The sequence below is a fragment of the Saccostrea echinata genome, unplaced genomic scaffold (genome assembly GCF_033153115.1).
Source record: "Saccostrea echinata isolate AGI-Se365-2 ecotype Australia unplaced genomic scaffold, CSIRO_AGI_Sech_v1 ptg000027l, whole genome shotgun sequence".
NCBI lineage: Eukaryota > Metazoa > Mollusca > Bivalvia > Ostreida > Ostreidae > Saccostrea > Saccostrea echinata.
This window is the reverse complement of record NW_026889776.1, coordinates 3,876,878-3,882,500: the sequence shown is the minus strand read 5'-3', so window position 1 is coordinate 3,882,500 and position 5,623 is coordinate 3,876,878.

Genomic DNA, 5,623 nt, shown 5'->3' with positions numbered 1-5,623 from the left:
CTGGGGTAGTGTAGATTCTAAATTGTTCAAATCATGGCCCCTGGGGGGAGGGTGGGGCCACAATAGGTATTTCAAGGGGGGAGTCTGGTAATGAACAGCATGGCCAAAGTTACTCAGGTGAGCGATGTGGCCCATGGGCCTCTTGTTTATCAGAATGGCAACTTTTGTTTTACTCTCATTTGGCGCCCACAACATGTGGCACAGAGGGTTAGTTCGTGTTATAAAACAATGGTGACGTATCAATTTTATTCCACTAGTATATCTTTAACTTATTAGAATCCTACACTCTTGAGACATCTCGTGAATTAAATGTACCATGACTAAGGAGTGTCAAGATGGTATTTACAAATGTGTCTCCTAAAATTAATGTACGTAGTAAGCATGGCAAAGCCTAGCTGCCTCATGAGCAGGTGAGGGGCCCACCTTGTGTATACATATCAATAAATTTCACTGGATTTCATTTGTTTCGATCTAATATGTACGATCCATTTTTACTATAAAGGACCATAGGAGTTTCAAATATGTCTTTGTATAATTATTTCGTCTTGATAAATATAATTCAAATGTCGTTTCTTCATTCATTTTATCTATGGGATATTAATGACTATAACATTAGATATTTGAAACATAAATCATTTCAGATATGGTTTGGTTGAATTAAATATTGTTTATACATGTACACTCTTTCCAAATAGTGTTGAAACTTTAAAATTGCATGGCTTATGGTACGGCTTCTTGAGAAGTATATATTTCTTTAGTTAGGACCTTGAAAATACGTTGTTTCTTTGCTTTAAAATAATACCTTTAAAAATTATTGGGCCGAATTTAGACTTTTACTCGGCACTTATGGCCATTGATCATTAAGATTCAGTAAGGGATCTTTTTCGTGTCAACATCTACATGTATACTGCGACACTGGACCTGCGTTTTTTACGGTCTCATTCGACTGACCAGTCTCCACGTCCCACGTCGGGATCCGTGACTTAGAATAAGCTCCTGAATTACATCGTGACTCCAAAATGAAACACTAGAATCACTGCGCCATGCGAAGCCCTTAGCATTTTGTCTGTGTAAGTACTCAAAGATGATAATAGGTTAAAAAAATATACTCGGATGTCCGATTGTTGTGTTTTTGCGTATCTTTTCTCTTTGTAAATATTCGATTTCAATAAATTTACGCTTGCCTGAGATATTTTACAAGTGTAAATGAATAATATTTGTGAATTAATTTACCATACATGTTACTTCATTTGTATGATATTCGGTTTAAAAATCGGTTTCTTTTGTTCTTTCTTCTTTGTAGATATTATTCAATTTTTCAGAAGGTATTTTCAAAACTGCTGTCAGTAAAAATAATAATAATAATAATAATTTACATACCTACCTACCCAACTTCAGATTTTAGGGTCGGGTTGGGGGAAACAAAGATATTTTTAATGATGGCCTTGACATGTTAATCATGGCACAACAAATGCAGTGTAGGAGATCGGAAATCAATCTACCAAAGTATATGCTAAAAGTGACAGTTCTAAGGTAACGTAATGGATAAAATTGAAAGCGGTAATTTGGGACAAAAAAATTAACAGGTCCGATATACAAACCGGAAATTATAGGAAAGATACGTGTATTTCTCCAAATTTGTTTATGATTATCTGAATTTGGATATATTTGCAAACACCCACAGAACAAAATCAAAGTACTCAGTAGAACAGAGAGAGAGCTGGGCTTATTTATAGAGCAGTGACCAGTACCGTTTTACATGAAACAAACATGGAATAACTGCTACATAAGAAGTTCAGAAATATCATTTTGCGATAACGTATTAAATACATTTAAGTTTTTTAAAACACAGGTAGTTTTTTAAATTGTCTCTGTATAACAATATACCTGTATTACCTCGGTGTCAGAATATCGCATTACGTACCCACATTTAATTTTAACTGGAACAACATTCTCCAGATTATTTTGTTCGATATTTTTAATTTGAAGTTCGCAATACTATTGTCACCTGTGATTATTTTTTTTTTCCTTTTTTTTTTTTAATTTTAATGTAATGTGCTAAATATCACAACATCCAACCTAGTAACAAGCACGCGTGGAGAGGCAGTGAAGTTTTCCAACATTCTATAAATAGAGGTGTCTTATCAGCTAAAAATATTTTGATTGTGTATCGCACCCGGCCTGTGTGTACATATGGCAGCAGAGGTTACGTTCACTCTCACACAGGTATTAACTTCCTTTAAAAGCTTGTCTGACGTGAGAAAACAATATATTTCTGATATTTGAAAATTTGAAAAGTTTAGCCAAGTGTCATCATCAGGAATTATTGGAGAACAAGAACTGATCTAATTTGAGAAGCGTAAATGGTAGAGACAGGTAATGTTTATATTATCGGTTGTTGGGATACAATTCGGATAGGCGATCCCGTAAGTAGGGCAATAGCTTACGCTGTGGATCCCGGCTAAAATCCATGCAGGATTCATGTATCATTTATTTCGGACTATGCAGAATGACACAGGTATCAAATATTCATATTTCATTTACCTTTTGTCTGATTTACCAATAGAATAAAAGATGATATTTAACAATCTAGCACCGATATCTTTTAGAGTAAATTTGGTAAGATTTTAAAAAAACGAAAACAATATATCTTTTTGTATCTCCATATTTTGAATCAGTATACAACTTGCTCATTTTTTATTTGTGCCAAAAAAAAAATAAATAATAAAAAAAAAAAATAAATAAATAAACTAAAAGAAATAAATAATTGAAAAGAAATATGGTTTAGTGGTCTTTTTATTCTATACATATGTTTTTCTTTAAATTCTGGACAAATGTTGAAATATCAAATTTATCATCTTGTTATAGAGCTAATTTATCAAGTATCATTGTTCTCCTAGCTTCCGCCATTGATTTTTTTTGTTTTGTTTTTGCATATAACATCAGAGTTTAAAAGTTTGAAATGATTTGCAAGAGAGTACGTAATTCATAAGTTTAATCAGTTCCTCTTTTCCTACTTTTTAGCACACCTGAGCAGAAGGCTCAAGTGAACTTTTCTGATCACACTTTGTCCGGCGTCCGTCTGTCCGTCTGTCTGTCTCTCGTTCATTCTGTCTGTCCGTCTATCCGTTTGTCTGTAAACTTTTCACATTTCTATTTCTTCTCAAGAACCACTGGACCAATTTCAACCAAACTTGCCACAAAGTATCCTTCAGTTAAGGGATTTCAATTCTGTTCAAATGAAGGACCATGCCCTTTTCTAAGGGAAGATAATTACAAATTAGTGAAAACTAATAGCATCTTTAGAAACCTTCTCCTCTAGAACGACTGGGTCAGAAAAGATGAAACTCATGTGAAATTATCCTCAGGTACTGTAAATTCATTTTTTTTAAATCATAACCCTGGGGGTAGGGTTGGGCAACAATGGACAATCAAAAACAATGGACGATCAAAGTTTTTCGTAGGAATATATGAACAAAAAAATCTTAAAAAAGAACATTTTGATTAAAGTCTAATTAAATCTTTCTACAAGATCATTCCCCATTGGATGGTAGGGTGTTGTTCTACTTTTACTTATCCCACAAATTGCACAAAGTTCTTTAATTACATGTACCTTACTCTCAAAATTTCGATATATGAAAAAAAAATCTTTAAAAATCTTTTTCTCAAGAACAGCAAAGCCATGATTGATCATATTGATATGGAAGCATCCTCAGGTAGTATAGATTGAAGTTTGTTCGAATCATGACTCCCAGGGGAAGGGTGGGACAGCAATGGGGGATTAAAAGTTTTACATAGGAATATATGGGGAAAAAAACTTTTAAAATCGTCTTCTCAAGAACAGTAAAGCCATGTTTTGTTTTATTGATATGGGATCATCTTCAGCTAGTGTGGATTCAAGTTTGTTCAAATCATAACCCCCCTCAGAGGTAGATTGGGGCCACAATGGTTTTACATAGGAATATATAGGAAAAAATCTTTTCAAGAACAGCCATATTTAGTCATATAGATATGGAAGCATCCTCAGGTAGTGTAGATTCAAGATTGTTCAAATGATGACCCCTGGGGGTAGGGGGTAGGGAGGGGGCACAATGTGGGATCAAATTTTTAACAAGGGAATGCATGGGATAAAATCTTTAAAAATCTTCTGCTCAAGAACAGCAAAGGCATTTGTTATTTTGATATGGAAGCATCCTCAAGAAATATTCAAGAAAAAATAGCAATTTTACATAACACACGTACTAAAAACCATGTACATTTTGATTTGATTTCCTAAATAGGACAAAAAGACGGAATACTTTTCTTTTCCAGACAAAATATTCTGTAGATATATTACTTTATACTATTTATGACAAAATCATTGAGAATACTTAAGGCAAAGGGGAAGTGTTTTACAAATATTCTGTTACGTGAAGATTAGACTTCATTAAAGTTGTATAGTTGTCCTTATATCGTCTGATTGTGTATGCAATTGCTTAAGAAGAATATATTTATGCAGGCCAATAAACTGTCAGCCTTGCGTGTTGGATCATTGACAAGGATTATTTTTGTTTAACTTCCTGTTTCCAAATGGCTGACATGTAGTGGATGTTGCTTATTTTTTTCCTGAAGTTATTCACTTTTGCATATATACACTTCGACCTTTCTTTTATATTTGATAATGGTTGTTTCATTTTCTCGCTTTAAGTTTCCTGAAGTTGAATTTTTTTCCCCCATTGCAATCACTTGAAAAGACATTTATAGGTAGAGACATTGATTTAAAAAAAAATTGCTGTACAAGCAATCAGATAATAATTGTGGAATGTTCTCTGTCGTCAGATGTATCCCCAAGACGTATTAAAAAAAACCTTCAGGAATTTCGTTAGTCCTTAGATGTTTTCTATACCCCCTTAGCTGGGCGGCCGAATCAGGTTCATTCACATACTTGGTATACATCCCGGGAATATATTTTATATTTTCCTATCATATTTTCTTAGAAATCATATTTCGCAGGTTCTTCGAAACGATATCGATTTCGGAAATTTGAGTCACCTGTTACGGAATGGGACAATAGATCACAGTGTATCACGTGCCACAGGGATACAACAGACTTTCCTGATCTCCCTTCAAGTATACAAAATATAACGTGTAAAGAATCCGCCACATACGTAAGAAAAAAATCTACGTCTAAATTTATCTCACGTAAAAATCTGCTTTATATGAAAATTAAAACAGATCTGCCAAAAACTTTGCACACTTAGTACCCATTTTTGCTATTATATGTAGCCGTTTTTGTTATTAGCAATTTTGGTTATTGATGATATCTATGTGTAATATATATTAATTTTTCAGAATAACAGATAAATAGAGACATTTTCTTTTGTTTTCTATGGATTTATGTTTTCTTTTTACATTATTTACTATGTTCACGGCAAAAGAATGTGAAGATGGTAAAAGGGAAAAGTTTACAAATATTTTGTGTTATAGTGTAGAAACAGATTAGAGTATATTCAAATTGTCATCCTAACGCCTGATGTATTTAAAAACTTGCCTAACAGGGTGTTAATACTTAATGTAGGTCAAACAACAGTCAGCCCTGCGAGTTTTCTTATCGACAAGGGTTAATTTCTTTTTACTTCTCGTT